This window comes from Procambarus clarkii, chromosome 4, assembly GCF_040958095.1.
Source record: "Procambarus clarkii isolate CNS0578487 chromosome 4, FALCON_Pclarkii_2.0, whole genome shotgun sequence".
NCBI lineage: Eukaryota > Metazoa > Arthropoda > Malacostraca > Decapoda > Cambaridae > Procambarus > Procambarus clarkii.
In genome coordinates, this window is record NC_091153.1 from 10,243,916 (window position 1) to 10,267,968 (window position 24,053).

Below are 24,053 nucleotides of genomic sequence, written 5' to 3' on the forward strand. Positions count from 1 at the left end.
GCCACAGGGCATGGCGAGAAGGCACCCCTAAGCATACCTAATACCCTATCAAACACAAACTAAAATACACATAAATGTATTTTCACAACCCACAAGAGTTAAGATGATACTAATAACACACAATAATAACCTGAAAAACAAACATATAATTAATGGAAAATTCTTTTGTATTTGGTTTTTTCTTATATGGGACACAGCACACAAAGGAAGAGGTGCACAGTATATCATTAAAAAAGAACTAACGCTGAAGGCCAAAACAGCAAGCTGCCTAAGCAGCAGGATTAATGACTTGACATCGGCATACATGTCAACACATTAGGTCGTCAGACATCATTATTCTCAAATCCTTTACATTCAGTTTTCTTACTATAGGTAGATTTGATTTTTTTTTTGTACCCTGTACTATGTTTAAGGTCCTCATTTTTATCGTACCTGAGTACCTGGAATTTATCATTGTTAAACATCATGTAATTGCCTGCTGCCCAGTCAAAAACTTTATTAATATCTGCTTGTAGTTTTTCAATGTCTTCAACAGAGGTAATTTTCATGCTGATTTTTGTATCATCTGCAAAGGATGATACGAAACTGTGATTTGTATTTGAGTCTATATCTGATAAGAGAATAAGGAAAAGCAGCGGTGCAAGGTCTGAACCCAGGGGTACAGAGCTTTTAACTGCACTTGGACTCGGTTTTATATGATTGACTGTTACTCTTTGTGTTCTGTTCGACAGAAAACTGAGTATCCAGCGTCCTACTTTACCAGTTATTCCCATTGACCTCATTTTGTGTGCTATCACTCTCATGGTCACATTTATCGAATGCTTTTGCAAAGTCCGTGTATACCACATCTGCATTCTGTTTTTCTTCTAATGCCTCAGTGATTTTGTAGTAATGGTCAAGTAGCTGTGAGAAGCATGATCTTTCCGCTCTAAATCCATGTTGGCCTAGGTTGTGAAGGTCATTGGTTTCCATGAAACTAGTGACCTGACTCCTGATCACTCTCTCAAATGCTTATATTATGTGAGACGTTAGTGCAACTGCTCTATAATTCTTTGTCAATGCTTTGCTCCCTCCTTTGTGTAGAGGGGCAATGTCTGCTGATTTAAGCGCATCTGGTATCTCCCCCGTGTCCAAGCTCTTCCTCCACACTATACTGGGTGCCTGCGTTACTGGCACCTTGCATTTCTTTATACAAATTTAATTCAATGAGTCTGACCCCTAGGCTGAGTGCATAGGCATATTGTCAATTTATCTTTCAAAATCTGCCACGCTCGTGTTGATATCAGTTATATTTACAGGGGTTTTGGATGTCACTCATAAAGAAGTTGTCCGGATCTTCCACGTTCATGCTGTTTTTTTTTTTTTGGAGTACTAAACATTTGTCCCATACTGCTTTTTTTAGGATTTCACTGATTTCTTTGTCATCCTCCGTGTATGAACCTTTACTCGTACGAATAGGTCAAGTACAGGCAGTGGTTTTTGCGTTTGATTTCGCATATGTGAAAAAGTATTTTGGGTTTTTCTTTATTTCTTGAATTGCTTTCTGTTCTAGTTGCCTTTCTTCAATCTGATATGAATGCTTCAGTCTCTGTTCGATTTCTTCAGTTTCCCTGTTTAAATTATTCCTTCTTTGTATGGAAAGTCGTGTCTGCTTAAGCATTTCCGTTATTTTTTTCTTCGTTTGTAGTGTTGTCTGCGTTCTCTTTCTACGTTGGACCTCTTTCTGGCTTTCCTCAAAGGCACATGTTTCAGACTTAATATGCTTCAGAAGTTAATTTTTCTGTTCCTTGTGTAGGTTTTTTAGGAAGATTTAGGTCGTGACCAACTGCTCAGATCACTGGTGTTCTAATACACTGCCGGCAACCCGCTCTCCTAATAACACGTCGTATTTGGACGTATATTTTACCTAAGGCCAAAAGCTGATGTACAAAAAGTGGTGATAGAGTGCGAAATGGACGTGATGTCCTGTTTTTAGTTGGTGGGTCCTGGGGTTGGTTAGGTTGGGGCACTTCAGTACAAGAGTTTAGTGACGCTACGAACGACCAGAAGAGCGGGCCGCTGCCTCAGCGTGCGTTCGTCTGCGTTCCAGTTCCTGCAGCCCATAATAATAGGCTTTTATGTACATAATAATGTAATGCAATAAACTACAGAACTGCCCTTAGCGAGGGACAGGCCAGGATGGTTAGGTTAGGTCTGACAGCCGTGAGATGTCACACATCACTCCAGTATGTGTGTTGCATCATCGATGGAGAAAATTATTTTGCTTTGCTCTAATAATATATATAGACGAACTTAGGTAAATATAAATATATCTATACTATCAGAGAGAATGTCTGCCTTCCATTCACCTGGGCTCTAGGAGACTCGAACCGCGGACCCAACGTGTGTGAGGCCGTAGCTCTATCGACCAACCTATTGAGTAGTCTTAATAAGGAAATTTTCCAGAATGTTTACCTGTTTGTCTGATTGTTTATTTAAGTGTTTGTATGGCCAAGGTTGGAGCCCAGACGGTTCGGACTAGACTCACCCAAATTGGCAGAGGGAATGGTCTGGGGTAGGGGATGAACATAGGCTGGTAGGTGTCGCCAGAATTTAAAAGGGAACAGCGTGCCAGGGTCACATTCTGACCCCCACGACGATTATGGCACTGCCCGCCGGCTACTCAGCTAAATATTTTGAAAACAAACATTTCAAAATAACGCAGACGATGAGACACAATAACGTGGCTGAAGATATGATGACCAGACCACACATCAGAAAGTGAAAAAACGACGACGTTTCGGTCCATCTGGGACGGAAACGTCGTCTATGTATCACGTAATCATTACCATTACCAAGTCGTGTTCGCGACTTGTTCATTGTTCCAGAGCTACAGAACTCTGCCCTCAAAGCAAATGGATAACAAATCTATTTTTATAAAATATTTTACACCGCGAAGCTCCCTCCACCGGCGTCCACCCACACGGCAATGGTAGATAATTATCTATTTTGTGATAGAGAGATTCCGAGATATAGATACAAAGAGAGAGAGAGATAGAAAGAGAGATAGAGAGAGGTACAGAGAAAGATACAGGGTGAGAGAAATGCGAGAGAGATTGAAACAGATAGATAGATAGATAGATAGATAGATGCAGAGGTTAAAAGGGAGAGGAGGGAGAGAGAGAGAGAGAGAGAGAGAGAGAGAGAGAGAGAGAGAGAGAGAGAGAGAGAGAGAGAGAGAGAGAGAGAGAGAGAGAGAGAGAGAATGAGAGAGAGAGAGAGAGAGAGAGAGAGAGAGAGAGAGAGAGAGAGAGAGAGAGAGAGAGAGAGAGAGAGAGAGAGAGAGAGAGAGAGAGAGAGAGAGAGATCTTTAATTTGAAGAACTTTCCTGGAATGTCTCTTTATTCAAATCAACTAAATATATTTTTGCTAATAGGTATGCCGCCTTACCCATTATTTCTTGTGAAGCGCCTAAGCCCTCCATGCCTTCACAAATTGAAGAGATAACTCTGCTTGGTTGCACTATATTACTTACTGAGAAGAGAGATGTTTTTCAGAGCTTTTATATTATCAGACAGCCTCTACTTCAGCTGCTGAAACACAAAACTTTGACATCGGTGTCTAAATATATTCATTTGTTGTAATAAGTTTATTGGTTCTTAATTCTTCAACTTTTATTTCAAAGCGGTATTCTAGGTATGGTTTGGGTTCAAATGTTCATTAACATTGCAAGTGAGCAGGTCAACATTGCAGGCAGGAGACAACCTTCTTTCCAACTGATCTACCAAACAGAAGGTGATCCAGCAGCTTTACTTTATCAATGTTGTAGAGCTCAAATAATTTATTGACTCATTGTACTTCACTAAAAAAAACACACACACACAAAAAAACAGAAATGCAAGATTTTATCATCAGAATAGATGTCAAAAAGAATTTCAGCGATGTCCTTGCTTTCTTTCTCTTTCTTTCTTTCTTTCTTTCTTTCTTTCTTTCTTTCTTTCTTTCTTTCTTTCTTTCTTTCTTTCTTTCTTTCTTTCTGTCTTCGGTTCTTTCACCTCTTACTTTCTCTCGTCTTCTTAAAATAAGCCTTCTGGTCTGACCATAGTTCAGTTATTCGATCTATAACTGGTTGGATAGACTGCCGCCTTGTTCTATAGTCTGCAGGTATTTTTAGTGGACTTAGACCATCAATCTGAGATTCATATAAGCTTTTACATTCAGCATTTATGGGTTTCATAATTTATGGGTTACATTCAACATTCAGATAACCATTTATGGGTTTCTGCAATGAGAAACTTCCACATTTCTAGGTAGACATTTATGAGAGGTGTGAGAAACAGTAAGGAGTGACAGACACATTTAATTCAAATGAGTGATGGAACTTCCTCTTTTAATCCTGCGAATACTCTATTGTTAATTCTATTCATAACATTCGCATTATGTTCCTGTTCCTACAAGGTTCTTCAAGTCCAACTTTCTATTCGATTATACTAATACTTTAATACCCTCTAAAGTGCTATCAGCGTCATATTTGTCAAGCACAACCACTCCAAGATAATGTTGACACAACTTTATAATGATTTTTACTATAGTAAAGAATGACGATAGAGCGACGGTCTCGCTTCATGCAAGCCGGCGTTCAATCCCCGACCGTCCAAGTGGTTGAGCACCATTCCTTCCCCCGTCCCATCTCAAATCCTTATCCTGACCCCTTCCAAGTGCTATATAGTCGTAATGGCTTGGTGCTTTATCCTGATAATCCCCTCCCTCACTCCCCTCACCCCCCTCTCCTGTTAACTTTTGATCTGAACTGTCATAAGACTCATCTAACAACTATGTACACTGTTTATTACTGGCATTATTAATCACCTCCTGCTCAAAATGGCTACACCAAACATTCGTTGTGATGCAGGCGATGAGTCACAATAACGTGACTGAAGTATGTTGACCAGACCACACACTAGAAGTTGAAGGGACGACGACGTTTCGGTCCGTCCAGGACCATTCTCACAATCGACTTGAGAATGGTCCAGGACGGACCGAAACGTCGTCGTCCCTTCAACTTCTAGTGTGTGGTCTGGCCAGCATTCGTTGTGATATCACCTGCACTTTATGCAATGTATCTTCAACTCTTGACACAATTTTAGTTATATAGTTGTTGCACAGATGAACTAGATGGTTGCAGTTGCTTAGAGCAACGTTGAGACATAAGTGCATGGCAAGTGTTCCTTCGAGCTGTGATGGCGTGTGTTCAGCAGGTGCATACAGGGAAGTAAGAGGTGTACAAGTCTTAAGTATAAGAGGTGTACAAATAAAGACTAAAGACTTCAAAGGACTCCCAGTGGTGTCTTTTTTTGCACTGAGTGTGATGTTTCAAGTCTTCATATTTTCCCCTTTAACTGTGTTTTGTAGAATTTATTGTGTGTACGGTACTGGAGGCCGCCACCCACACTAGGGTATTGGAGGCCACCACCCACACTACAGTACTGGAGGCCGCCACCCACACTACAGTACTGGAGGCCACCACCCACACTACGGTACTGGAGGCCGCCACCCACACTACAGTACTGGAGGCCACCACCCACACTACGGTACTGGAGGCCACCACCCACACTACAGTACTGGAGGCCACCACCCACACTACAGTACTGGAGGCCACCACCCACACTACGGTACTGGAGGCCGCCACCCACACTACAGTACTGGAGGCCGCCACCCACACTACAGTACTGGAGGCCACAACCCACACTACAGTACTGGAGGCCACCACCCACACTACAGTACTGGAGGCCACCACCCACACTACAGTACTGGAGGCCACCACCCACACTGCAGTACTGGAGGCCGCCACCCACACTACGGTACTGGAGGCCGCCACCCACACTACAGTACTGGAGGCCACCACCCACACTACGGTACTGGAGGCCACCACCCACACTACGGTACTGGAGGCCACCACCCACACTACGGTACTGGAGGCCACCACCCACACTACAGTACTTGAGGCCGCCACCCACACTACAGTACTGGAGGCCACCACCCACACTACGGTACTGGAGGCCACCACCCACACTACAGTACTGGAGGCCGCCACCCACACTACAGTACTGGAGGCCGCCACCCACACTACAGTACTGGAGGCCACCACCCACACTACAGTACTGGAGGCCGCCACCCACACTACAGTACTGGAGGCCACCACCCACACTGCAGTAATGGAGGCCACCACCTACACTACAGTACTGGAGGCCGCCACCCACACTACAGTACTGGAGGCCACCACCCACACTACAATACTCGAGGCCACCACCCACACTACGGTACTGGAGGCCACCACCCACACTACAGTACTGGAGGCCGCCACCCACACTACAGTACTGGAGGCCACCACCCACACTACAGTACTGGAGGCCACCACCCACACTACAGTACTGGAGGCCACCACCCACACTACGGTACTGGAGGCCACCACCCACACTATAGTACTGGAGGCCACCACTCACATTACAGTGCTGGAGGCCACCACCCACACTACAGTACTGGAGGCCGCCACCCACACTACAGTACTGGAGGCCACCACCCACACTACAGTACTGGAGGCCGCCACCCACACTACAGTACTGGAGGCCACCACCCACACTACAGTACTGGAGGCCACCACCCACACTACAGTACTGGAGGCCACCACCCACACTACAGTACTGGAGGCCGCCACCCACACTACAGTACTGGAGGCCACCACCCACACTACAGTACTGGAGGCCACCACCCACACTACGGTACTGGAGGCCACCACCCACACTACGGTTCTGGAGGCCACCATCCACACTACAGTACTGGAGGCTACCACCCACACTACAGTACTGGAGGCCGCCACCCACACTACAGTACTGGAGGCCACCACCCACACTACAGTACTGGAGGCCACCACCCACACTACAGTACTGGAAGCCACCACCCACACTACGGTACTGGAGGCCACCACCCACACTATAGTACTGGAGGCCACCACTCACATTACAGTGCTGGAGGCCACCACCCACACTACGATACTCGAGGCCACCACCCACACTACAGTACTGGAGGCCACCACTCACACTACAGTACTGGAGGCCACCACCCACACTACGGTACTGGAAGCCACCACCCACACTACAGTACTGGAGGCCACCACTCACACTACAGTACTGGAGGCCGCCACTCACACTACAGTACTGGAGGCCACCACCCAAACTACAATACTCGAGGCCACCACCCACACTACAGTACTGGAGGCCACCACCCACACTACAGTACTGGAGGCCACCACCCACACTACAGTACTGGAGGCCACCACCCACACTACAGTACTGGAGGCCACCACCCACACTACGGTACTGGAGGCCACCACCCACACTACAGTACTGGAGGCCGCCACCCACACTACAGTACTGGAGGCCACCACCCACACTACAGTACTGAAGGCCACCACCCACACTACAGTACTGGAGGCCACCACCCACACTACAGTACTGGAGGCCACCACCCACACTACAGTACTGGAATCCACCACCCACACTACAGTACTGGAGGCCACCACCCACACTACAGTACTGGAGGCCACCACCCACACTACAGTACTGGAGGCCACCACCCACACTACAGTACTGGAGGCCCACCATCCACACTACGATACTCGAGGCCACCACCCACACTACAGTACTGGAGGCCACCACTCACACTACAGTACTGGAGGCCGCCACTCACACTACAGTACTGGAGGCCACCACCCACACTACAATACTCGAGGCCACCACCCACACTACAGTACTGGAGGCCACCACCCACACTACGGTACTGGAGGCCACCACCCACACTACAGTACTGGAGGCCCACCATCCACACTACGATACTCGAGGCCACCACCCACACTACAGTACTGGAGGCCACCACCCACACTACAGTACTGGAGGCCATCACCCACACTACAGTACTGGAGGCCATCACCCACACTACAGTACTGGAGGCCACCACCCACACTACAGTACTGGAGGCCACCCACACTACAGCACTGGAGGCCACCACCCACACTACAGCACTGGAGGCCACCCACACTACAGTACTGGAGGCCACCACCCACACTACAGTACTGGAGGCCATCACCCACACTACAGTACTGGAGGCCATCACCCACACTACAGTACTGGAGGCCACCACCCACACTACAGTACTGGAGGCCACCCACACTACAGCACTGGAGGCCACCACCCACACTACAGCACTGGAGGCCACCCACACTACAGCACTGGAGGCCACCACCCACACTACAGTACTGGAGGCCACCATCCACACACACTACAGTACTGGAGGCCACCCACACTACGGTACTGGAGGCCACCACCCACACTACAGTACTGGAGGCCACCACCTACACTACAGTACTGGAGGCCACCACCCACACTACAGTACTGGAGGCCACCACCCACACTACAGTACTGGAGGCCATCACCCACACTACAGTACTGGAGGCCACCACCCACACTACAGTACTGGAGGCCACCCACACTACAGCACTGGAGGCCACCACCCACACTACAGCACTGGAGGCCACCCACACTACAGTACTGGAGGCCACCACCCACACTACAGTACTGGAGGCCATCACCCACACTACAGTACTGGAGGCCATCACCCACACTACAGTACTGGAGGCCACCACCCACACTACAGTACTGGAGGCCACCCACACTACAGCACTGGAGGCCACCACCCACACTACAGCACTGGAGGCCACCCACACTACAGCACTGGAGGCCACCACCCACACTACAGTACTGGAGGCCACCATCCACACACACTACAGTACTGGAGGCCACCCACACTACGGTACTGGAGGCCACCACCCACACTACAGTACTGGAGGCCACCACCCACACTACAGTACTGGAGGCCACCACCCACACTACAGTACTGGAGGCCACCACCCACACTACGGTACTGGAGGCCACCACCCACACTACAGTACTGGAGGCCACCCACACTACAGCACTGGAGGCCACCACCCACACTACAGTACTGGAGGCCACCATCCACACACACTACAGTACTGGAGGCCACCATCCACACACACTACAGTACTTGAGGCCGCCACCCACACTACAGCACTGGAGGCCACCCACACTACAGTACTGGAGGCCACCACCCACACTACAGTACTGGAGGCCATCACCCACACTACAGTACTGGAGGCCATCACCCACACTACAGTACTGGAGGCCACCACCCACACTACAGTACTGGAGGCCACCCACACTACAGCACTGGAGGCCACCACCCACACTACAGCACTGGAGGCCACCCACACTACAGCACTGGAGGCCACCACCCACACTACAGTACTGGAGGCCACCATCCACACACACTACAGTACTGGAGGCCACCCACACTACGGTACTGGAGGCCACCACCCACACTACAGTACTGGAGGCCACCACCCACACTACAGTACTGGAGGCCACCACCCACACTACAGTACTGGAGGCCACCACCCACACTACAGTACTGGAGGCCGCCACCTACACTACAGTACTGGAGGCCACCACCCACACTACAGTACTGGAGGCCACCACCCACACTACAGTACTGGAGGCCGCCACCTACACTACAGTACTGGAGGCCACCACCCACACTACAGTACTGGAGGCCACCACCTACACTACAGTACTGGAGGCCACCACCCACACTACAGTACTGGAGGCCACCACCCACACTACAGTACTGGAGGCCACCACCCACACTACAGTACTGGAGGCCACCACCCACACTACAGTACTGGAGGCCGCCACCTACACTACAGTACTGGAGGCCACCACCCACACTACAGTACTGGAGGCCACCACCTACACTACAGTACTGGAGGCCACCACCCACACTACAGTACTGGAGGCCACCACCCACACTACAGTACTGGAGGCCACCACCCACACTACAGTACTGGAGGCCACCACCTACACTACAGTACTGGAGGCCACCACCCACACTACAGTACTGGAGGCCACCACCCACACTACAGCACTGGAGGCCACCACCCTCACTACAGCACTGGAAGCCACCACCCACACTACGGTACTGGAGGCCACCACCCACACTACAGCACTGGAGGCCACCACCCACACTACAGCACTGGAGGCCACCACCCACACTACAGTACTGGAGGCCACCACCCACACTACAGTATTGTGTGACTGTGAAGGCCAGGTGGGCGGCGCCTGCTGTCGTAACCTCGTCACTTTCATCGTCCCACATACGGTGAGCGACTGTGCTGGCTGCAGGTGTTTGTGGGGCAACACTGCTCAACCGGACCCGGCAACACTGCTCAACCGGACCCGGCAACACTGCTCAACCGGACCCGGCAACACTGCTCAACCGGACCCAGCAACACTGCTCAACCGGACCCGGCCACACTGCTCAACCGGACCCGGCAACACTGCTCAACCGGACCCGGCAACACTGCTCAACCGGACCCGGCAACACTGCTCAACCGGACCCGGCAACACTGCTCATTCGGACGCGTAATGCGCCCTAAGGGTTTGTTTCATATGTTTACACCATCGGATTCTGCCTATAGAATCGCGCTTAATTTCATGGACCCCGCCCTGCCTTAAGATTGATCCGAACATTTTCCTATTTAGTTTCGATCATTTATTATCGTGTGACATCCTGTGACTGGTGGTGATAAGTGTTACGTTGTCACATAATGGCTCGGCTACCGTGACCTCAGTCTCCTACAGGATAGGCAATTTATATTTGTGGTGTGCTAGTTACAGTTTGTATCTTCCTCCATTACATAGTTACACGTTTAGGAAGATGGCGATGAGAGGCGGGTCCGGGAGCTGTAGGCCGGGGTGACCTCCAGGCTCTGCCTCTACAATGAGTAAACGTTAATTAGAGATTTATCTCTATATTCTTGGAATTTTTCACCTGACAAATCTTCGTGTGAAGCTGAATGTTTGGTTGGGTTCCAATGCTCCTTTTTCTGTGTATCGCATTTTTTACGACACTTACGCTCTCATATTTCTATGGCACATCTATCATTTCTTAAAGATCTTTCATTGTAAAGAATTCATCCATTTTTTATATAATAGCAATATTTCAGTAAATAATAACTGTCTATCATATCACTTATCTCTCGTTTCTCATTTTTAGCGTTGTTAGGTCCGTTTTCAGTCGTTTCTCTTACTAAATGCCTGGCAGTTCCCGGGCCAACATTGGTGCAGTCGTCTGAACGAAGCTCCAGAGCTTCGTCTCATCTCTATCAACCTGGAACTTCAACTTATAATTCTGAGAATGTTATGTGTTGTAATCATGTCTCAACAGTGTCTAATGTCTTCCATTGTTGAGAGGTCAAATATGTACTAGCCTAGTTGTGCTTGCGGGGTTTAAGCTCCGGGTTTTTGATCCCGCCTCTCAACTGTCAATCAACTCCTGTTCAAATTCCTGAGCCTATTGGGCTCTATCATATCTACATTTGAAACTGTGTATGGAGTCAGCCTCCACCACATTACTGGCTAGTGCATTCCATTTGTTAACTACTCTGACACTGACAAAAATTATGTCTGATATCTCTTTGGCTCATTTCCGTACTCTGTTTCCACCTATGTCCCTTAGTGCGAGTATCACCGGTGTTAAATAGTCTATTAATTCCCTGAGAATTTTGTATGGAGTGATCACGTCTCCCGTAACTTTTCTATCTTCCAGCGACGTGATATTCAGTTCACGCAGCATTGCCTCTTAACTCTCACCTCGTAGTTCTGGAACTAATCTGGTGACATACTATTGAACATTCTCCGACATTGTCTTGTGCTTGACTAGGAATGGACTTCACGCTAGAGCTCCAGGATTGGCCTGACATATGTGGTATTCAAGGTTCTAAATGATTCCTCACATGTGTATGTTTGTTCGTGTGTGTGTGTGTGTGTGTGTGTTTACTAGTTGTGTTTTTGCGGGTGTTGAGCTTTGCTCTTTCGGCCCGCCTCTCAACTGTCAATCAACTGTTTACAAACTACTTTTTTTTTCCCCCCCACACCACACACACACACACACCCCAGGAAGCAGCCCGTGACAGCTGACTAACTCCCAGGTACCTATTTACTGCTAGGTAACAGGGGCACTTAGGGTGAAAGAAACTTTGCCCATTTGTTTCTGCCTCGTGCGGGAATCGAACCCGCGCCACAGAATTACGAGTCCTGCGCGCTATCCACCAAGCTACGAGGCCCCTTACGTGTGTGTGTGTGTGTGTGTGTGTGTGTGTGTGTGTGTATTCACCAAGTTGTATTCACCTAGTTGTGCTTGCGGAGGTTGAGCTCTGCTTTTTCGGCCCGCCTCTCAACTGTCAATCAATCAACTGTTACTAACTACTAACTATTTCCCCCCCCCCCCCCACACACACACAGTGTGTGTGTACTCACCAATTAGGTGAGTACACACACACACACAGTAAGCAGCCCGTAACAGCTGTCTAACTCCCACGTACCTATTTAATGCTATGTGAACATGGCACCAGGGTGAAAGAAATGCTATTTGTTTCTGCCTCGGCCGGGAATCGAACCTTGGCCCTTAGGACTATGACCCCCGAGCACTGCCTGCTCAGCCGCTAGGCCCCACTGTGTGTGTACTCACCTAGTTTACTCTCCTAATTGTGCTTACGGAGGTTGAGCTTTGGCTCTTTATTCCCGCCTCTTAACCGTAAATCTATTTGTGTACAGATTCCTGAGCTTCTCGAGCTCAATCATGCAGGCGATGAGTCACAATAACGTGGCTGAAGTATGTTGACCAGACCACACACTAGAAATTGAAGGGACGACGACGTTTCGGTCCGTCCTGGACCATTCTCAAGTCGATTGTGATGAGGAGGTAGGGACAGGCAATAAATAGGCAAGTGAGAGCTGAGGAGGAAAGTCAGGTGTAGGGGATAGTAGTAATGAGAACTGCAGCAGGCCAATTGGCCCATACGAGGCAGCTCCTATTATAACCACCGAAGGAGATAGTAATAGGAAAAAAGAAGAGGATAGCAAGGGAGCGTAGGAGAAGACAATGAACAGAAAAAGGGAGAAGAGAGAAAGAAAAGGAAAGAGAAAGAAAGAAATGGAAGGGGGAAAGCTTATGTTAAGTCACGTTTGTTAGAAAGATTAGAGCATTTGAGTATATACTGTGAAAGGGAAATGCTCAAATATATACTCAAATGCTCTAATCTTTCTAACAAACGTGACTTAACATAAGCTTTCCCCCTTCCATTTCTTTCTTTCTCTTTCCTTTTCTTTCTCTCTTCTCCCTTTTTCTGTTCATTGTCTTCTCCTACGCTCCCTTGCTATCCTCTTCTTTTTTCCTATTACTATCTCCTTCGGTGGTTATAATAGGAGCTGCCTCGTATGGGCCAATAGGCCTGCTGCAGTTCTCATTACTACTATCCCCTACACCTGAATTTCCTCCTCAGCTCTCTCTTGCCTATTTATTGCCTGTCCCTACCTCCTCATCACAATCGACTTGAGAATGGTCCAGGACGGACCGAAACGTCGTCGTCCCTTCAATTTCTAGTGTGTGGTCTGGTCAACGAGCTCAATCATATTTATATTTGAAACTGTGTATGGAGCCAGCCTACACCACATCATTTCCTAGTGCATTCCATTTACTAACTACTCTGACACTGAAAACGTTTTTTTCTAATGTCTCTGTGGCTCATGTGGGTACTCAGTTTCCACCCGTGTCCCCTTGTTCGCGTACCACCCGTGCTAAATAATCTATCCTTGTCTATCCAGTCAATTCCCCTCAGAATTTTGTATGTGGTAATGATGTCTACCATAGCTTTTCTGTCTTCCAGCGACGTGAGGTGCAGTTCACGCAGCCATTCCTCATAACTCATGCCTCTTAGTTCTGGGACTAGTCTAGCGGCATACCTCTGAACTTTTTCCAACTTCGTTTTCCTTGTGCTTGACAAGGTACGGGCTCCATGCCGTGGCCGCATACTCCAGATTGGTCTTACTTATGTGGTATACATGGTTCTGAATGATTCCTTACACAGGTTCCTGAAGGCAGTTCTGATGTTATCCAGCCTCGTATACGCCGCCGATTTTATTCTTTTGATGTGGGATTCAGGAGACAGGTTTGACTTGATATCAACCCTTAGATCTTTCTCTGTCCTTTTCATGAAGGACTTCATCTCCCATTCTGTTTCCAGTGTCTGGCCTCCTATTTCCTACCCCTAGATTCATCACCTTACATTTACTTGGGTTGAACTTTAGTAGCTATTTGTTGGACCATTCCTTCAGTTTGTCTAGGTCATCTTGTAGTATCATACTATCTTCCTCTGTCTTAATCCTCCTCATAATTTTCGGTTCATTTATTCTCTTTTTATTTTCTGAATGATTCCTTACACATCAGCAAACATTTAGAGGAACGAGTCTATTCCCTCTGGGAGATCATTTAAATATATTAGAAACAGTATAGGTCTTAGGACTGAACACTGCGGGTCTCTACTGGTGATGCCAAGCCACTCTGAGGCCTACCCCTCACAGTGACTCGCTGTCTTCTGTTGCTTAGATACTCCCTTATCCAGTGGAGTACCTTCACTTTCACTACCGCCTGCATCTCTCTCAAGGTATCTCCAGCTTGTGCACTGTGCACTAGTACAGTGCACTAGTACAGCGCTTGTGGTACTGAGTCAAAGGCTGTCTGGCAATCCAAAAATATGCAATTTGCCCACCCTTCCCTTTCTTGCCTGATTTGTGTTGCCTGGTCATAGAATTCAGTTACTCCTGTGACAGTACCCCATACGAGGCTGGTACATAAGCTGAAGAGACAGGCAGGAGTAACTGGTAAGGTGATCCAGTGGATAAGGGAGTACTTAAGCAATAGGAAGCAGAGAATTACAGTGAGGGGGTGAGACCTCAGATCGGTGTGAAATCACCAGTGGAGTCCCACAGGGCTCTGTACTTGGACCTATCCTGTTTCTGATATACTTAAATGATCTCCCAGAGGGTATAGACTTATTCCTCTCAATGTTTGCTGACGACGCCAAAATTATGGGAATGATTAAGACAGAGGAGGACAACTTGAGGCTTCAAGAAGACCTGGAAAAGCTGCAGAAATGGTCGAACAAATGGTTGTTAGAGTTTAACCCAAGCAAATGTAATGTAATGAAGATAGGTGTAGGGAGCAGGAGACCAGATACAAGATATCATTTGGGAGATGAAATACTTCAAGAGTCAAAGAGACAGAAAGACCTGGGGGTTGATATCACGCCAGACCTGTCCTCTGAAGCTCATATCAAGAGGATAACATCAGCGGCATATGTCCGGTTGGCCAACATAAGGACGGTATTTAGAAACTTGTGTAAGGAATCAGTTCAGAACTTTGTATATCACATATGTCAGACCAATCCTGGAGTATGCGGCTCCAGCATGGAGTTCATATCTAGTCAAGCATAAGACTAAACTGGAAAAGGTTCAAAGGCTTGCCCCCAGAATAATACCCAAACTGAGGGGTATGAGCTACAAGGAGAGACTACGGGAATTAAACCTCACGTTACTGGGAGACAGAAGAGTTAGGGGTTCTTTGGTCCCGCCTCTCAACCGTCAATCAACTGGTGTACAGATTCCTGAGCCTACTGGGCTCTATCATATCTACATTTGAAACTGTGTATGGAGTCAGCCTCCACCACATCACTCCCTAATTCATTCCATCTGTTAACTACTCTGACACTGAAAAAGTTCTTTCTAACGTCCCTGTGGCTCATTTGGGTACTCAGTTTCCACCTGTGTCCCCTTGCTCGCGTACCACCAGTGTTGAATAGTTTATCCTTGTCTACCCTGTCAATACCCCTGAGGATTTTGTAGGTAGTGATCATATCTCCCCCTACTCCTCTGTCTTCCAGTGTCGTAAATTGCATCTCTCGGAGCCTTTCCTCGTAACTCATGCCTCTTAGCTCCGGGACTAGTCTAGTGGCATACCTCTGAACTTTTTCCAGCTTCGTCTTGTGCTTGATAAGGTACTGGCTCCATGCTGGGGGCCGCATACTCCAGGATTGGTTTTACATATGTGGTATACAAGATTCTGAATGATTCCTTACACAGGTTCCTGAATGTGTGTGTGTGTGTGTGTGTGTGTGTGTGTGTGTGTGTGTGTGTGTGTGTGTGTGTGTGTGTGTGTGTGTGTGTGTGTACTCACCTAGTTGTACTCACCTAGTTGTGCTTGTGGGGGTTGAGCTCCGGCTCTTTGGTCCCGCCTCTCAACCGTCAATCAACAGGTGTACAGATTCCTGAGCCTATTGGGCTCTATCATATCTATACTTGAAACTGTGTATGGAGTCAGCCTCCACCACATCACTTCCTAATGCATTCTATTTGTCAACTACTCTGACACTAAAAAGTTCTTTCTAATATCTCTGTGGCTAATTTGGGCACTCAGTTTCCACCTGTGTCCCCTTGTGCGTGTGCCCCTTGTGTTAAATAGCCTGTCTTTATCTACCCTATCAATTCCCTTCAGAATCTTGAATGTGGTGATCATGTCCCCCCTAACTCTTCTGTCTTCCAGCTAATCTTTAGATTCGTGTGTGTGTGTGTGTGGAGCCCAGGAGCTTTATCTCCAGGGCCCTCCTCATCACTATTAATTCTCTGCTGGCAATTCCATTTTATGCATTGCATTCTCATAAAAATATGTTGGAACCATTCAGGAATCCAGTTTCCGGTTATGTCCCCTTATAGTGTTCTTTCCCAAGTCAAACATCCCGTCTTGACCTTCCTTGTTGATACTTCTAATTATCTTGTATGGTGTGGCTATGTTCCCTCTGTGTATTAATTCTCCAACATGATGGCATGTATTTCTATAAAACTCTCTTCATATTTTAGGAGATATATTTATTCTATACACCCTAATCATTCGACCATTACGAGGTTCCTTATTGCAATAAGTACAAGTTCGATGATTGCCTGCATACACAAATACTGGTCTCACATACGTGATATATAGACTCCTGAATGAGTTCGTGTTAACAGGAATAACTCTTACATACACCATTGATGTTAAGCTGTTTGCCTGAGTCTTTGTGAATGTTCCAAGCGTGAAGGACAACCTATTGGTACCTTTCCTGTACCTAAGCCCTTGGAGCTGCTTCCTTGTCTGGCGTCAAGGGTACACAGGCTCTTGTCTTGCACCTCTCATCATCTCACACTTATTGTGGCTGAGTACGAGTATGTACTTCTCACACTACTCTTACAGCTTGTACAAGATTTCTCACAGCTTTTTAAATCCTTTTTAAGTTATGTTCTCGTAAGATTCGCTCCAGCTACAAACAGCGAGATGAGGGCATCGATCTGTTTAGGAACGTTGGTCACGGAAATTTAATACAATGTAATTCTTCTTACTGACCCTTGGGGGACATTACGGTATTTTGCTCACACCACCATCTTCCTCACTCTTGCTCACTCTTGCTCTCTTCAGTCAGCTCCACTCTCTCTCCAGGGCAGGTGGAGGGAGAGGTGAGCCAGCTGTGCTCCACTCACCCTCCAGGGCAGGAGGAGGGAGAGGTGAGCCAGCTGTGCTCCACTCACCCTCCAGGGCAGGAGGAGGGAGAGGTGAGCCAGCTGTGCTCCACTCACCCTCCAGGGCAGGAGGAGGGAGAGGTGAGCCAGCAGTGCTCCACTCACCCTCCAGGGCAGGTGGAGGGAGAGGTGAGCCAGCTGTGCTCCACTCACCCTCCAGGGCAGGAGGAGAGAGAGGTGAGCCAGCTGTGCTCCACTCACCCTCCAGGGCAGGTGGAGGGAGAGGTGAGCCAGCTGTGCTCCCTCCAGGGGTGACGACACACTCCAGGCCTCACACGCACACACCAAAACTGCCGCTGACAGACAGCTGGAGTGAAGGGTGGGCTTACTGCGTGTTACATGATTACCAGAGAGCGTTTGACCTTGTCCCACATGAAGGGCTCTTACACGAAGATGAGAACACACTGAGGGGCGGCTGGAGGGGAATACCTCTCGGCTAGGAAACAAAGATTCACACACTGAGAGGGAAGAACCTGAAGTGATGACGTTTGTCGCAACACATTAACAAGAAATTGTAACAATTATATAATGTTAGCAGTAAATAAACGCAGATGAAATGGATTGGTAAAAAATAAAGAATGCGCTGATGACTGCAGGAGTACATGGAGACCTACATGGAGACCTACATGGAGACCTACATGGAGACCTACATGGAGACCTACATGGAGACCTACATGGAGACCTACATGGAGGTGGATTCATCTCTGCCTCCTAGATGATTGCTAGAATTTTGTCTTATCTAATTCCAAGAAATGAGTATAGAAAATGGAAAGAAAACTCCAGGGAATGGAGAGACTAAGTAGGAGACGCCTCCATGTATGTCGGAGATGTTCAGTTAAGCAGGCTAGAACACTTGAAGATCACGTTAGATGCTCAGTTAGGCAGGCTAGAACACTTGAAGAACACGTTAGATGTTCAGTTAGGCAGACTAGAACACTTGAAGATCACGTTAGATGTTCAGTTAGGCAGGCTAGAACACTTGAAGAACACGTTAGATGTTCAGTTAGGCAGACTAGAACACTTGAAGATCACGTTAGATGTTCAGTTAGGCAGACTAGAACACTTGAAGATCACGCTAGATGTTCAGTTAGGCAGGCTAGAACACTTGAAGAACACGTTAGATGTTCAGTTAGGCAGGCTAGAACACTTAAAGATCACGTTAGATGTTCAGTTAGGCAGGCTAGAACACTTGAAGAACACGTTAACAAGTTAATGTTTGAAGCATACTACAAAGTAAAAAATATTGTAATAGTTTTCAAGAACCTGAACACAGAGACCTTCTGAATTCTGTATAAACCTACATTAGACCAACCCTCTAATATGCAGCTCCAGCAAGGAGATATGCAGTAAGACCCGTGTCAGGACCTGAGGGGGGGGGACGTCACAGCTGAGCCTTGCCTCGTTGAACACAGATGGCAGCACGTGACACGGAGAACAACACAAAAACTATTGAGGGGAAGAAGGAAATTGTCAGGAGAAAGCGCCAAGCCATTACAACTATATAGCACTGGGAAGCGGGTCAGGATAAGGATTTGGGATGGGACGAGGGAAGGAATGGTGCCCAACCACTTGGACGGTCGGGGATTGAACGCCGACCTGCATTAAGCGACGGTCTCGCTTAATGCAGGTCGGGTTGATGATCCGGTAGATGAGTCAGTTGGACTCATCTACCGTCTAGCCCAAGTGGTTGGAATTTAAAGGTTGAAGAACTAGGGTGTTCAATAGGAGATGACACAGAACTAGCAGGTACAGGTGAGAGCTCAGGGGAGAGAGATGACTGTGAGTGTTGAGAACAAAACCGTTTAGTGCCAGTCTCAAGTAGATGGCATGAGATACAAGAAGAGAGAGTCGAGGCAAATTTAAAAAATAGTTTCAAATTTTAACATGAAACATGAACAATGAAAGTTATTTGACCAGAGGATGGAAGGGCAGAGTATTGAAGCCAATGTGTTGTACCCAACAGGCACATTTACGTACACAGTAAGTACACACACTTACCCTCATCTGCTGATAATAACAGAGAATAACATACACGGAAACACCTAAACACTAGATTCAATAGATTTATGTGAACAGGCTACACAAATTCAGACAGAAGGATAAGCAGAATTCATATTTATCGATTGACACAGTAACACATTAGAGAGGTCTCGAAAGCAGCAGGAGTCAGCGAGAGGAGAGAGAGATCTCAGAGTGGCATGATGTCACCGGCAGAGTCCCGCAGGGCTCAATACTGGGACCCACCGGGTTTCACATGTACCTTAATGATCTCCCAGGGAATGAGAAATAGACTCATTCCTCTCAATGTTTGCTGATTAAAAAAAATATGAGGAGGATTAAGTCAGAGGAAGATGGCAAGATACTAAGCTACTGGACTACTAACACGAGCAAATGTAAAGTTATAGAAATGGGATTAGGTGATAGGAGACCAAGACCTGGGACCTGGACGTGGACGTAACACCTAATCTAACTCCTGAGGCACATATAAATAGCATGTCGACAGTAGTGTACTCTACACTGGCAAAAGTTAGAACATCATTCAAAAACCTAAGTAAGGAGGCATTTAGGGCGTGTTACACTGCCTACGTGAGGCCAGTTTTAGAGTATGCCGCACCATCATGGAGTCCCCACCTGAAGAAACACATAAGGAAACTGGAAAAGGTTCAGAAGTTTCCAACGTGACTCGTCCCAGCGTTACGAGGGTTGAGGTATGAAGAGCCCCTGAAGGAACTGAGCCTTACGACACTAAAAAAAACAAGGGAGAAGGGGGATATTATAGAAACGTATAAAATACTTAGGGGGATTGCCAGAGTGGAAATAGACGATTTTGTTCACACAGAATAGTAACAGAACGAGGGGACATGGGTGGAAACTCAGATGAGTCACAGAGATGTTAGGAAGTTTTCTTTTAGCGTAAGAGTAGTGGAAAAATGGAATGCACTTAAGGAGCAGGTTGTGGAAGCAAATTCTATTCATAATTTTAAAACTAGCTATGATAGAGAAATAGGACCGGAGTTTTTGCTGTAAACAACCGATGCTCGAAAGGCGGGATCCAAGAGTCAATGCTCGATCCTGCAGACACAAATAGGTGAGTACACACACACACACACACACACACACACACACACACACACACACACACACACACACACACACACACACACACACACACACACATTCACGCGCAGGGGCCTCTCTGCTGAATGGACAGTGCTCATGGGTCGTAGTCCTAAGGGACTGGATTCGATTCCCGGTCGAAGCAGAAAAATATAATCAGTTTTTTTGACGTGTTGCTTTGCTCACCTATCAGCAAATAGGTACCTGGGAGTCAGCAACACGGTGGATCCCAGGTAAATAGGTACCTGGGAGTCAGCAACACGGTGGGTCCCAGGTAAATAGGTACCTGGGAGTCAAAATAGATACCTGGGACTGCTACGGGCTGCTTCCTGGGGATGTGTGTGTGTGAGAGACACATAAATAAGTAGCAGATATGATACAATCAAAATTGGTCGGGAGTCAGTACATTAGACAACCAACAGTTACAAAGGCGGGGCCCTAGAGCTAACAGCTCCATCCTGCATACCCAAATAGTTAATATAATAATAAACACACACACAGTGCTCATCGTCGCCTGTTTTAACTCTTTATTGTATTTTTAACCCCTTGTGATGGGTTGTTGTGGGGTTGTGGCATGTTGTGGGGTTGTGGCATGTTGTGGGGTTGTGGCATGTTGTGGGGTTGTGGCATGTTGTGGCGTGTTGTGGGGTTGTGGCATGTTGTGGGGTTGTGGCATGTTGTGGCGTGTTGTGGGGTTGTGGCACGTTGTGGCGTGTTGTGGGGTTGTGGCATGTTGTGGGGTTGTGGCATGTTGTGGCGTGTTGTGGGGTTGTGGCATGTTGTGGGGTTGTGGCATGTTGTGGCGTGTTGTGGGGTTGTGGCATGTTGTGGGGTTGTGGCGTGTTGTGGGGTTGTGGCATGTTGTGGGGTTGTGGCGTGTTGTGGGGTTGTGGCATGTTGTGGGGTTGTGGCGTGTTGTGGGGTTGTGGCGTGTTGTGGCATGTTGTGGCGTGTTGTGGGGTTGTGGCATGTTGTGGGGTTGTGGCATGTTGTGGCGTGTTGTGGGGTTGTGGCGTGTTGTGGGGTTGTGGCGTGTTGTGGGGTTGTGGCATGTTGTGGGGTTGTGGCGTGTTGTGGGGTTGTAGGGTTGTGGCATGTTGTGGGGTTGTGGCGTGTTGTGGGGTTGTGGGGTTGTGGCATGTTGTGGGGTTGTGGCGTGTTGTGGGGTTGTGGCGTGTTGTGGGGTTGTGGCATGTTGTGGGGTTGTGGCATGTTGTGGGGTTGTGGCGTGTTGTGGGGTTGTGGCATGTTGTGGGGTTGTGGCGTGTTGTGGGGTTGTGGCGTGTTGTGGGGTTGTGGCGTGTTGTGGGGTTGTGGCGTGTTGTGGGGTAGTGGCATGTTGTGGGGTTGTGGCATGTTGTGGGGTTGTTGCATGTTGTGGGGTTGTGGCATGTTGAGGGGTTGTGGCATGTTGTGGGGTTGTGGCATGTTGTGGGGTTGTGGCATGTTGAGGGGTTGTGGCATGTTGTGGGGTTGTGGCATGTTGTGGGGTTGTGGCATGTTGTGGGGTTGTGGCGTGTTGTGGGGTTGTGGCATGTTGTGGGGTTGTAGCATGTTGTGGGGTTGTGGCGTGTTTTGGGGTTGTGGCATGTTGTGGGGTTGTGGGGTTGTGGCATGTTGTGGGGTTGTGGCATGTTGTGGGGTTGTGGCATAATTTGGGATTGTAGCATGTTGTGGGATTGTGGCATGTTGTGGGGTTGTGGCATGTTGTGGGGTTGTGGCATGTTGTGGGGTTGTGGCATGTTGTGGGGTTGTGGCATGTTGTGGGGTTGTGGCATATTGTGGGATTGTGGCATGTTGTGGGGTAGTGGCATATTGTGGGGTTGTGGCATATCGTGGGGTTGTGGCATGTTGTGGGATTATGGCATGTTGTGGGGGTTGTGGCATATGGTGGGGTTGTGGCATATTGTGGGGTTGTGGCATGTTGTGTGGTTAAGGCATGTTGTGGGGTTGTGGCATGTGGTGGGATTGTGGCATGTTGTGGGGTTGTGGCATGTTGTGGGGTTGTGGCATGTTGTGGGGTTGTGGCATGTTGTGGGATTGTGGCATGTTGTGGGGTTGTGGCATGTTGTGGGGTTGTGGCATATTGTGGGGTTGTGGCATGTTGTGGGATTGTGGCATGTTGTGGGGTTGTGGCCTGTTGTGGGGTTGTGGCATGTTGTGGGGTTGTGGCATATCGTGGGGTAGTGGCATGTTGTGGGGTAGTGGCATGTTGTGGGGTTGTGGCATGTTGTGGGTTTGTGGCGTGTTGTGGGGTTGTGGCATATTGTGGGGTTGTGGCATGTTGTGGGATTGTGGCATGTTGTGGGGTTGTTGCCTGTTGTGGGGTTGTGGCATGTTGTGGGGTTGTGGCATATCGTGGGGTAGTGGCATGTTGTGGGGTAGTGGCATGTTGTGGGGTAGTGGCATGTTGTGGGGTTGTGGCATGTTGTGGGGTTGTGGCGTGTTGTGGGGTTGCGGCATGTTGTGGGGTTGTGGCATGTTGTGGGGTAGTGGCATGTTGTGGGATTGTGGCATGTTGTGGGATTGTGGCATGTTGTGGGGTAGTGGCATGTTGTGGGGATTGTGGCATGTTGTGGGATTGTGGCATGTTGTGGGGTAGTGGCATGTTGTGGGATTGTGGCATGTTGTGGGGTAGTGGCATATTGTGGGGTTGTGGCATGTTGTAGGGTAGTGGCATGTTGTGGGGTAGTGGCATATTGTGGGGTTGTGGCATGTTGTGGGGTAGTGGCATGTTGTGGGGTTGTGGCATGTTGTGGGATTGTGGCATGTTGTGGGGTAGTGGCATGTTGTAGGATTGTGGCATGTTGTGGGATTGTGGCATGTTGTGGGGTAGTGGCATGTTGTGGGATTGTGGCATGTTGTGGGATTGTGGCATGTTGTGGGGTAGTGGCATGTTGTGGGATTGTGGCATGTTGTGGGATTGTGGCATGTTGTGGGGTAGTGGCATGTTGTGGGATTGTGGCATGTTGTGGGGTAGTGGCATGTTGTGGGGTAGTGGCATGTTGTGGGATTGTGGCATGTTGTGGGGTAGTGGCATGTTGTGGGGTAGTGGCATGTTGTGGGGTAGTGGCATGTTGTGGGGTAGTGGCATGTTGTGGGATTGTGGCATGTTGTGGGGTAGTGGCATGTTGTGGGGTAGTGGCATGTTGTGGGGTAGTGGCATGTTGTGGGGTAGTGGCATGTTGTGGGGTAGTGGCATGTTGTGGGATTGTGGCATGTTGTGGGGTAGTGGCATGTTGTGGGGTAGTGGCATGTTGTGGGATTGTGGCATGTTGTGGGGTAGTGGCATGTTGTGGGGTAGTGGCATGTTGTGGGATTGTGGCATGTTGTGGGGTTGTGGCATGTTGTGGGGTAGTGGCATGTTGTGGGATTGTGGCATGT

General features: G+C 48.2%; 1 protein-coding gene across 1 annotated transcript in view; it reads right to left on the bottom strand.

The window, feature by feature from the left end:
* LOC123749608 (uncharacterized) overlaps positions 1-24,053 on the bottom strand; it is a 102,574-nt gene that overhangs the window by 24,897 nt on the left and 53,624 nt on the right. The gene's annotated exons all lie outside the window — the stretch shown is intronic.